Source organism: Sciurus vulgaris, assembly GCF_902686455.1.
Source record: "Sciurus vulgaris genome assembly, chromosome: 3".
Lineage (NCBI taxonomy): Eukaryota > Metazoa > Chordata > Mammalia > Rodentia > Sciuridae > Sciurus > Sciurus vulgaris.
The window spans coordinates 69,013,128-69,025,676 of NC_136463.1; the positions used below are offsets into that span (position 1 = coordinate 69,013,128).

At 43.5% G+C, this 12,549-nt stretch overlaps 1 protein-coding gene across 1 annotated transcript in view; it reads right to left on the minus strand.

Moving 5' to 3' along the window:
• MYO1D (myosin ID) overlaps positions 1-12,549 on the minus strand; it is a 323,486-nt gene that overhangs the window by 37,431 nt on the left and 273,506 nt on the right. The window lies entirely within an intron of this gene.

Here is a 12,549-nt window from a genome sequence, read left to right on the forward strand (position 1 = left end):
GCTCTACATCATTAGTCACCAGGGAACTGCAAATCAAAACCACAATGAGAAACCACTTCGTACCAGCTGGGATGGCTATAATGGAAACAACAGACTACACCCACGTAGGCCAGGAATGCAGAAATCAGAGCCCTTGTAGGTTGCTCATGGAAATGTGAAATGTGCACCTATTTTGGAAAATCATCAGGCAGCTCTCCAAGGCTGTGGTTTGGATCTGGAATGTCTCACATGTGGAAGGCTTGGTCACCAAAGTAGCAATCGTCAGAAGTAATGAGGGCTGTAACCTCATCAGTTGATTAACCCATTGATGGCTTTATGATTTGGATGGACAATTCGGAGGTGACAGAAACTTCAGAGGTGGGACTAGTTGAAGAGCAGGGGTCTTTGGCACATGCCCTTTGGGGACTACTTCTTGTCTCCAGCCCTTTCCTTTCTCTCTGCTTCCAGCCGCCATGAGGTGGGCAGCTTTGCTCTGCCATGCTTTTCACCATGGTGTTCTGCCTGGCTGCAGGTCCAGAAACAGTGATGTCAGCTGCCCATGGACCGAAACCTCTGAAACTCTGAGCTGAGACAAATATTTCCTTCTCTAAGTTGTTTTTCTCAAGTATTTTGTCACAGTGGTAAAAAGCTAACACACTCAAAAAACTAAGGATGCAGTTACCATGCAACTAATTTAACTCTTATATAAATACTCAAGTAAAAATATGTCCAGACAAGAATTTCTAAATGAGTGTTCACAGCAGCATTATTTATAATAGACATAAAGTGGACACAATCCAATTGTACATCAACTGACAAACAGATCAATAAAATGTAGTATATTCATATAATGAAATATTATTTGGCAATTAAAAGGAACAAAGTCCTGATATATACCTTGAAAACATTATGCTAACTGAAAGGAGTTGTTCACAAGGAACCATGTATTATGTGACTCCTTTTATGTGGAATATCCAGAGTAGGCAAGTTTGTTGGAACAGAAAATACATTAATCACTCCATGGGATTTGGTGGGGGTTTAAAGGACAGGGGATGATTGCCAAAGGGTTCCCATTGGAGGCAATGACATAAATAAGTCGATTATGGTGTTGGTCATATAGCTCTGAATACACTAAATCCATTGAATTATATACTTTAAATGGGTGAAATGTATGGTATGTGAATTGTATCTCAATAAAGCTCTTTAGGCAGCTAGCTAGTTTGCTAGACAGAAAGTCTCTAGAATTAGAGTCTTCGGTCCTGTCCTTGCTCTGAGAGAATGTGCAGATGGACAGAAGGGTAGCTGCTGGCGGCACCTGCCCACAGTCCCTGGCATGAGGCAGACACTCAACATGTGCATGTTGTTATTTATCTGGTGGTGGAAGTTTCGCAGGGTTGGCCCCTGCCTCAATCTGGCTGCTTTTCATCACACTTTAACCCATTAAGTTCTGTGAACATAATAAATATTCAGATATTTCCGTTATCATAGTGGTATATTTGTCGCCCAATTTGAGGTTTGTTTTTTTTTTGGTGTGTGTGTATTGTGGATTGAACCCAGGAGCACTCTACCACTGAGTCACCCTGCTCCCAGTCCTTTTGTATTTTATTTTGAGACCAGTTCTCACTGAGTTGTGGAGGCTGGTCTTGAACTTGTGATCCTCCTATCTCGGTCTCCTGAATTGCAAGGGTTATAGAAGCATGTCACTGCACTCAGCTTGGTTTAAGTTTTTATAGATGTTCCAGGGTGGCCTCCTTGCCACCCACACCCATAGGTAGGGGTCCTTAAGTCAGCCTCCCCTGGAATAATTTCAACACATCTTGCTCTCATTTGAACACTCTTCCTCCCCTGCCTTCTCTTGGCTAATTCTTATATTCTTCCTGTGGAGTCTCTGGAGACGTCTCCCCCCACAACCCAGATTAGCTCCAAGCTCCTCCTAGAGTGCAATAGCTCCCAGAGAACACAGTCTACCACCGTGCTGGCCATTCTCAGTGGCTCTGGTGTGTGCCTCTGCCACGTCCAACTGCATATGCTCAATGCCTCGCACAGAGAGGAGCCGAAGGAGGTGCTGACTCACCACTGGGCAGGAAGAGAATTACTGCAGCACTGGCTCTGACCACCTAGGGGAAGGAAGCAACGTTTTCCCTGACTGTCCAGACCAAGGACCTGCCTTGTTTCTCTGGGCTGGGGAGCCTGGCATAATTGCTGCTGTGCCCTATCTTAAATGCACACTCGTGCAGACCTGCCGGCTGCCTGCTTCCCACGGGGTAACAGGGAGGCGAGATACACAGCCTCTCCTATGACACCAGGCAAGCCCGATTTCAGCTGTGCCCTGTCAGTTTATTAACACTTTATTGATCCACATGTCCAGACTTGCAGACTCTAAGAGAAGGGACATCTAAAGCTTAAGAACAGTGTGATGTTTACATCTCGCTGTATTTGCAACCCTGGTGGAGGCAACAGTTAAAGAGAGCCAACGGTTTGGGGACAAAAGGAAATTCTACCTTATAAATATTCCCTGCGTCATAAGCTCAGTCTAGTGACAGTCCAGTGAGGCTGGAGTGCAGTGGCCCTTCTCTAACCCCCAGGAGTGGTGAGTTCCTGACCAAAGGGACATCTAAGCAAGGGGTGGGGCTATTTGGAGAGTGCAGCATACAGAGGAAGCTGGATTCCATGATCTTCAGCTCCACTCCAGTCCTGGGATTCCATGATTACCAATGATTTTGTTGATTCTCTGTCGAGAGTTACTTAAAATCCGTGGGGTACTGCGTTGTTCAACCCTGGGGTGCCTTTCACGTTATAGCCTAAGCAGGAGGCGTCTGTGGAGAGTGCAAAACAGAGCCTGCAGCTATAGAGGTGGCATGCTGAATCTTGACTAGATAATCCCATGGGTATTAAAGCAAGGGCTTGCCTACTTCCATAGGACACTGGCTTTTTTTTTTTTTTTTTTTTTTTTTTTTTAAACAGTCAAAATTGTACAGGTGACTGAATGAAATTGTGATATATTTTCAAGGAATCTCTAAACAGGAGGAAGATTGGGTTGGTCAAGGTGTTGTTACTAGCCACATCTTAGGACAGTACTCTTAGAAAATACTAGCAACCGCAGGGTACAGTTGGGTGGTAAGGCCCTGGGTTCAATTCCCAGTACTGAAACAAACAAGCAAACAAACAAACAAACAACAAGAAGGCTTCTCTGATCTTACTGCATTTGATTAGTAAGGGTTAGAAAAACAAGGATAGTCCAATAACTCTCAGTTCAGGAAAATATGCCAGATGCCATTTTTGAAAGTCAACATATTTCCATGTAGACAAGTAAGAACCAACTTCATTTTTTTGTGAGTGCCAGATCCATCTGGCGGTTGCTTTTCCTTTATCTTCATTCAAGTAGGAAAAGATCAACACTGACTGGAGCACACACACTTATGCACCCTGACACACGCCCCCTTCACCTTGAATGCTATTTGAAGCATAAAAATACAAAGACCAAATAAGTCAAATTCCAACTTCATTAGTTGATCTGCATATTATGAAATAGAAGATAACGTGAGTATTTTTTGTGTGCTGAGGTTTCTTTCTCAAAGTTTCCTTTGTTCTTTGTAATTGAGCATAGATCTGGCTACAGCCTTACAATATGGGTAAGGACTCCTGGTTTAGTGCAGGGAGAAGGCAGGCAGGGAGGAGGCAGGCAGGAGCCACCTGTGCACCTTCTATGGCTCCCCCAAATATCAGCTCCTTTCTCGAGCTTTCTCTGCTGAATGGCCATGAACCCCGTCTGTGCCTCTCTGAAGGTAAGAGCATGAGGAGTCAGAGATAACTGACCTGAAAGCCTGACTCTGCTGTTTGCTAGCTGTGGTCGACTGCAGGTGACGCAGTCTCTCTAAGGGCTCTGTTTCCTTATCTGGAAAAGGGGACCAATATCCTCCTAAGAGGTCATACAAGGTTAAGTGAGACAGACGTGGGAAAACCACACGGCTTCCTGGTGGCACTTAAGAAGTAGTCAGAAAATGGAAGCATATTATTTTCCTACTGGATGCTTCCTTCTCAATTTATTCTGTCCTCAGTATTAAACACTTTGGGGTGTAAACACTTTATGGGGAAAGGAACCCAGGAGGAAGGAAATCCATTTCAGTTTCTACTATCACCACCATGCTTGCTTCTGCCCCTGCCTGGCCTTGAGTTAAGTAATGATCGGTTACATTATTCTACCAGCCAGAGGGTAGATTTTCACTAGTAAAGATAGTAGTAGGAAAGGCTAGTAATGATACATTTTATTGGGATATTTCTAGTTTCCAAAAAATGTTGCCGAGGTTGGCCTTTACTGAACTGAAAAAAAGTAGGGTGACATCCCTTCTCCCTCTACTGTGCACATTTTAGAACTTAAGGCCCTCTTTCTAAAGGACCTGAGATACTTGAAGTATGTGTCTGAAGCCATGAGCTACATTCCTGTGATGGTTCATTTCATTAGGTTTGAAACACGGCAAGCTTCTCATGGACACTCGCGTGATTCACACTCCTAAAATAAGAGCCACTGAGGCCTTCCCAGACCACATGCCGCAGGTTCACTGTCTGGACTCCCTCTCCCTGGTGTGCCACCTTGGGGCGCCCAGGCTGCCTGAGTACCCACTGTGAGCGCTTTGTCCGATCCGGTGCTGTACCAGGTAGAAACTACTCCCCCACTATGGGATGAGCCATTTTGAGGACTGAACAGCAGTTCATCCACTCTCTGGCTTTCCTTTGGAATTCAGTAATGAACTCATTAAATCACCAACTTGTTGTGACAGGAAGTCATTCAGATGCTGATGCCATTGCCATGGAAACCATCCCTCCGCTCCGAGCTCTGTCTGTCTCTGCCAAGGAGCACTCCAGCTCCATAATTACTGTCACCCCCAAATAGCACAGAGCCATCACGGTGTGAGCAGGTCCAGAAGCAGGGGCATACCAAGTCTATTTTGCTTTCAGATGATGAATCCTTCCTTGTTGGTTTTAGTATTTTTAGCACACATTTCTGTTCTGTACCAGTTGTCTTTAAAATTCCTACATGCTGGCTCTTTTCTAGAAGCTTTCCTGGAGAAGCAGACAAAGGATTTTTTTTGGGGGGGGGGGGTGGGTGGGACAGCTGCCAGGATACTCGTTTAAAGAGAACCTACTGCTTCTCTAAATCTTCATGTTTCCAAATATGGAAAAATGTGTTTCCCTGCCTGTAGCAGAGACCCCAAGAGAGAAATCTCAAATCCCATTAGTTCATAGTCTGTAAAACCTACAGGCAGTCCTGATAGGTCAGTAATGCTCAGATGCAAGTTCTGAGATGCAACTCAGAGAACAAAGGGAGGTTTGCTTCATTCTGTTTGGTTATGTAGGTTTCGCTGAGCTCCATTACTGAAGACCGACCAAGTCACCCCCCCCCAAAAAAAAAAAAAAAAAAAAAAAAAAAAGGAGTACTCAATCTTACTCAAAGCAGCAATCAAGACTTTTCTGTGTACGTTACAGCACAGGATATATTGTGAATCATCACACATCATTATCAGCCACTGAGCTCCTGATAGATACTGTACCAGGCAGTTTACATTTGTTTCCTGATTTAAATTAATGTGCATGAAAGCCCCATGAGGCAGGTATTTTTATCCCAATTTTACAGCTGAGAAATGTGAAGCTCCAAGTGATTAGGTAAATTAAATAAATGCCACTCTCTTCCAGCCTGCATAGTTGTTAACCGTATCTGCCTGCCATGACAATAGGTATAAAGGTGACTTCTGCAGCCTTAGAATCACAGAAGTGCCCATTAGGAAAGGGCTTTCGAGATTATCTTATCCAAACAACCAACACCTTCAACAACATCCCCCGGGATGGTCTGGCAGACAGCCCAGTCCACAAGGTCCTTAAATCGTTACTACTTCGAATAAAGAGTGATCGACACGGGGCTGCTACAGCGCCCTGCGCCTCTTCTGGGTTTATCACCCGCCGAAGAAATTTGGCTCTGTCTAAAATTTGTCCACTAGAATATCTAGGTTATGGAAGGGAGGTGGTGGGGGAAAGAGGAGGAGGCCTACTGAGAGGATAGAGCTGGGGTAGAATCCATTTGAGTTCCTCAGGAGGATCTTGCCAGGCTGTGGCTTCTGTGATTACCCTGCGTGGAAAAGCAACCTGTTCCCCAGCGCCAGGGCAAAGCCACAGACACGCAGCATAGGAGTAAGTAAAAGGAAAGGCAGAACCTTTTGTTATAAACACAAATTTAAACATTTAAAGGTGAGCAGTGGGCAGTGATCCCTGGGCCACCTTGTGCAGATGTCAGCAAGGTCACAGGAGGGGCACAGTACTGACTTTCCAATTATGAATCTCTTTTTTTTTGGTGTTAATGTCATTTCTGTTTATGGGAATTATAATTTTAAGTGGCTGTTATGTAGCTAACATTTAGAGAGGGTTTACCACGAGTTAGATGCCTGCCACAGGGTTTACTCTCATAATTGACCATTTGCCTTAGACTGTGAACTCTTGGGTGGAAAGGTCTGTGACATATGCAGATGCTCGAGACCCCAGTGACTTTCAGCAAGCCTCTTCAGCCCAGGTGCCTCCTTTCTCTCATCTGTCAAATGAAGGCTAAGGTGACTGCATTTCCCACTATCACCTACCTCACAGGAGTTTGGAAAAATGCAAAGTGTTGAAGCCCTTTGAATAGAATAAAATTCTGTGGAAATACACTGAATTTTGTGTGTGTGTATGTATGTGTGTGTGTGTGTGTGTGTGTGTTTACTGGGGATTGAACCCAGTGGTGCTTTACCACTGAGACACATGCTCAGCTCTTCTTGTTTTATTTTGAGACACAGATTCCCCAAGTCTCAAGGTTTGGCTTTGAACTTATGATCCCCCTGCCTCAACCTCCTGACCTGCTGGAATTACAGTTGTGCACCACCACACCTGGCTGAAATGTGCCTAATTTAATGTTCTGTGTAATGAAAAGCTCAATGTTAATAACAGAGTAGGTCAAATCTCTTTTATAACGAATATTGTGAACAAAATGTTTTCAAGCTTTAAGCAATGATTTATTTTAAGCAATATGCCATATAGTATTTTTTTCAATGCTTACAGAGTTTTGGGGTTGGTTTAAAATGTTTTTGGTTTTGGTTTTTTAGTGTTTTGTGTCTCATAATCTAACTTACTGTAAAGATTAAAGGAAAAATTTCCACAGTTATTAGTGAAGGATGAGGAGGATGAGGAAGGCCTCATAATACTGCATCATTAAACACATGTGAATCATGAGCCCAGAGTCCAATCTCTGTATTCTGTATAGATTTGTTTTCTATTAAAAAGGTACTTGTGAATATACGCTTCCTACTTCTAAAACATGTTCGAGGATTGCCTATAATAAAAGGAATAGAAATAATAAGTGAAGTAATTAAAAATAATCTTTTCATCCAATTTACAGCCATTTCTTCTCAATATTATCTATAAAACAGAATTAATCTAGAAATATAAATGAGCTCTGTGGTTTCTGACGCTGAAAATATTTTATTCACTCTTACTAACCGCAGAGCCGTGGTGTGGCTGAGTCCTCAGGTCGGCAGCACAGACACCCCTCAGGTGGGGGGGAGTCTGGAATGGTGCCTGACCCCACGTCCACACGACCACAGGAGAACACGCGTTGATACGTTCAGAGCAGATTCAATCTGCACGCAGCGCTGCTCAATCACAGACTCTGTTTCTGTTTGGATGTAACAGTCAGTCTTAAGCAGGATATGTGAAGAAAACCACACAAAGGGAAGTGAGTCACTTATAAAAGACCGGAAAGGCTCAGCTGCCTGGCTAGACAGAGACTCAGCCATGTCTTTTTCTGCCCTTGTTCCACTTCTACATCCCGAAAGTACCGCCTTGTCTGAATCGTGGGCACGAAACATTTTTGGCAGGTACAGGGTGGAGCCACCCAGCTTCACTCCTGCTCTCTCTCCATGTCCCAGCATGCATGTACACACACACACACTCACACACACACAGGCATCCAGGCTTCAGAACGCGTATGGTTTTTCTTCAGCACTCTTACCTCTGTAGTTGTGTGTGGCCTGGACTAACATTAAAATATGCTACTCACCAGCATCTTGTGTGAGAGCTCATCTATCCTCCACCCCTATTTTCTGCTAGAATGAAAACTCCATGGCGCAGAAACTTAGTGTGTCTTGCTCACTCCTTGGTCTGGTGCCAGGGACACCATTGGTACTTAGTATTTCTTCAGTGAATTAAAGAAATAAATATTTTCAGTCTCTTTTCCACTGACTCTGCTTTTTTCTTAGCCTATAAACATGTTCAAATCTCTTTCACAGATCAAAAAGCCCATGTCCTTCTGCACCCACCCCCACTGCCACCAAATGCCCTCAAATTAAAATAAACTATCCATAACTACTGCCTTCTCTCATCACATCTTACAGTCAAGCTTCTTAAAAAGAGCAGCTCACATACACTCACTTTCCTTCCATTTTGTTTATTCTTTAACCGTTGTAATCCAAACTTCCCTCCCGCTCTCCCTCCCACCCATTCACCCATCTGTCTATTCACCTCCCCTCCCGCTCCTCCTTTTCACATACCTGTTCATTCACCCCCTTCCTCCCTCCCTCCTTCCTCTGCCCACTCTTCTAGTGCCTACTCTGTCCTAGATACTGTGCTGGGCACTAGGGATGGGATGTTGAAGAAGGCAGTCTCTGCAGCGGAAGTGCTCTTGATTTGGTGGAAGATACATATGTGTGAATTTAAGCTTCTTAAACTGGGCCACAGGTTCCCTTGGATACTCGGCAACGTACGATAGGAAGAGAAGTTAGGGAATGAAGATGATAGGGGATCAGCTTTGCACTGGTAAGAACCTGGAAATGTTTAACACTCAATTAAATTACAGCCAATATCTCGAGTGGTAGAATGAAAAATAGCATTGACAGTTTTAAAAAAAACAAAAACCCACAGGACTTTAAAAGAAGTATGCCATGGGCTGTTCTGGGATATGTCCCCAGGAAATGCCGGGTTAACACCTCTGTTGCTGGGGGAACTTCCTTTGAGAAGCATGAAAAGATAAGTAGAAAACTGCCACACAAGGTGACACTGAGCCAAAGGTAGGAGCTCTGAGAAGCAGCGGTGCTGTTGTGGGGAGGGATGACCAGGATGGCCTTCACAGGAGGTGAGTGGCTCTCCAGGTGGAGGGGACAGTCTGTGTGGGTGGAGGAATTCCAAGGAGTGCAATTCCAGGGAGCTGAGAATGGACCTGATGGGTGGGAAGAACAGGGAGGAGCCTAGCTAGCTGCAAAAAGAGGGCTAGGGTTCCATGCTAGAAAGCCTCGGTATTGGGAGCCAGTCCCTGTCCTTGAACACTTTTTCTCTTGGCTCTGTTGTCATTTGGAGTTCTGTTTCTTTGCTGAGTTCTCAGTTCCTTTTGCTTCTTTCTCCTTTCAACTCCTACCTCCCACCCCTGCTTTTGCATTTTCGTGTTCCTGAGCTCCTCTTGACAAGCTTCATTCACTCTCACTTCAACTTCCTCTAAGTAGCTGGCTCCCAGCCTAAAATCCCCAGTGCAGCCCTCTGGTCCAGATTCCTGTTTCTCATTGCTTGAGCATCTTGACCCGAATTGACCTATATCCTTCCAAAATGCAAAAATCCTTAGCTGTCTATATCACCTTCTGTGTGTCTCCCCTTCCTGCCAAGGCTCTGATTGTCCCCCCATGGGATCCCCCTCAGAGTCTAGGTTAATGGAAACACAACCTACTTAGTCACCAAGTGAAAAACTCACTTGTTACTCTGCTCCTCATGTATGTCCAATCATTAGCCAGCTCTGCCAGCAAACCCCATAAACCTCTATTAAGCGTGCTCCTTCCTTTAACTCTTCCCTGGGATTCTTAACAGTGCCAGGAGTTCCCATCCCTGCCTGCTACCTGAGGTTGACAATCACTGCATGTCACAAAAGATATCACTGATGGGTGTCTGCTGCAGGGTGGGACTGTGTGGGGGCAGAAAAAGAGAATCACAAGCACAACCAGATCCCTCTTGACCAACTGCAATACCTAGTTAACTACCCTCCCTGGTACCAGTTCCTTCCCCTTGAAAGCCTCATCCACAATTTTGCAGTTATCTTTTAAACATAGAAGTCTGATTAAAGCTAAGCTGCTACTGAAATTTACAAAGGTATTGAAGAGTAAGAGGGAAATGTAAGTGAATATTTACCTGACTTTTGGGTGGGTGAGACTTCTTAAAGTTTTCATGCAAAGGCTAAAGGAAAAGACAGTGTGACTAGATAAAAATGTAAAACTTCTGTAGAAAAACTAATGCAGTTTGAAAAGGCAGATGGGGAAAATACTGCAGCAAATATGAGGACTAATGGTTAATGTATAAAGTGCTCTTAAAAACTGGAAACCAAATGAACACCCCAGAAAAAGAAAGCAAAGGATATTAATTCACGAATGACAAGTAGACCCATGGGAGAAAATGTTCCATTTCATTTAAGAAATGTAGACTAAAACAATAGATATAGAAAGCTTTTTCCCTGTCACACTGGTGAATTAAACTAGTACCTAGAGAATAATTTGGCATGGGAGGTACACTCACACTAGGCAGGTGGGAGCAGGAAGTGATGTCAGCTTTTATGGAGCTAATCTAGAAATATGTATCAAAGCCTTGAAAAATCCATACCCTTTGCCTCTATAATTCTATTTCTAGGAACTTTCAGGAAACAATTATTGATATGAATAAACATATCTGCTTGAGGATAATTATTACACCATTTCTTGAAATGCTAAAATTTGGGAACTTTCTAAATGCTCAACAATATGGGCTGGTTAAATAAATAGCTCATTTTAAGCATGAATTACCATGTTGGTATTAAAAGTACTAGAAAAAGAATAGTTAATGACACAGGGAGATATTTTCAGAAAGTTTGTTCTATAGTTAAGTGAAATAGCAATTATAAAATAGAATGTATAGGGACTGGGGTTGTAGTTCAGTGGTAGAGTGCTGCTTGCCTAGCACGTGTGAGGCAATGGGTTCGATCCTCAGCACCACATAGAAATGAATAAATAAAATAAAGGTATTGTGTCCATTTACAACTAAAAAGTATTTTAAAAAATAGAATGTATACAGAAATCTCACCTTTGGAAAAATCATATATATGTATGCATAGAAGCTATAAAAATTTTAACAATAGTTTGAATATGTGCTTACAGATTTTTTCCTTATATACTTATTTATATTTTCCAAAATTTCTTTTCTGTTTTTCATCCTCCTTCTATCCCTCCTTTCCCTTTCTGTACTAGGAACTGAACAAAGAGGTGCTTTACTATTGAGCTATATCCCCAGTCCTATTTATTTTTGTTCTGAGACAGGGTCTTGCTACATTGCCAAGGCTGGCCTTGAATTTGTGATTCTCCTACCTCAACCTTCTGAGTTCCTGGGATTACAAGTGTGAACTACTATGCCTGGCTCATTTTCCCAAATTTCCAGAAATGGAAGTCCTTAGTTGTCGGAAAAAATATTTTGACCAGGAAACATACAGTTCCCTGTTTTGGCTACCTGTTGTCTACTGGGTAAAATCAAATCCCTGTCCTTGTCATAATCTGACTTCTTCTTGGCTTTCCAGCCTGCTCTTCCTGACTTGAATTTCATATTCATGGCCTTTCAAGGCAGGTGCATGTCCACCAACAAGCTGGATTGTTCCAGATCCTGGGCTGCAATAGCTATGCCCCCTTCACGCTTCTTTCTCCTCCCCACCAATGGCTCTCCAACGCCTGGTCTTTCAATTCCTCAGCACCTCAAGTCCGTTTCTGCCCCAGAGCTTCTGCACCAGCTATTCTTTCCATCTGAACTGGTCTTCGCATGAGCAGCTCCTTCTCATCTTCCAAGCCTTGGTATAAGTGTCACCTCTTCATCTGGCCTTCTTTGACCACTCTATCAAAAGAGGTCACCTTTTAATTTTCTGTCTCAGAAACCCTGCTTATTCCTCTTTAGCACTTATTATCATTTAGAATCATTCTTATTCATCTGCTTTCTTGGTTTTTGTGTCTGCCCACCTTGAAGGGATGGTCAAGGAGAGCAGGGGCTGCAATCTATGTGACCAAGGGCTGCTGTGGACATGGCACATGCAGGTGGTTCCTTATGGCATGGACGAGACTGAAAGACCGCTGGTCTGTAAAAACCTTCCCTTGTCGTCCTATGGGACTCTGTACCTCATTTATACCACCTCTCTCTACCTGTTTTTCTAACTCTACTGCAGTTTACAGCTGTCCCCTCCATGGACTGCAGGTGCTTTGAGCTGGTGACTGGGTCAGGCATGATATCGGTGATCAAGTGGGTGATCTGAACGAATGGCCACGTGGGCTCCAGAAGGGGTTAGCAACTCATTCTTGAGATTCACATTTTATAAATAGACAATAGCAAATCTAACAGTAAAAGCAGCAAATTAAAAGATGGGAAAATAGGAATATTATAGGTGTTTTGGGTTTGTCAAAAGGTGAATACTGCTTAATTCCTTAACCTAAGGGATTTATAGGCTCCTTGTGGGACCTGTATCTCAGTGAAGTTTCTCTTGGGATGTGGCTTGGTGCTCCCAGAGACTTC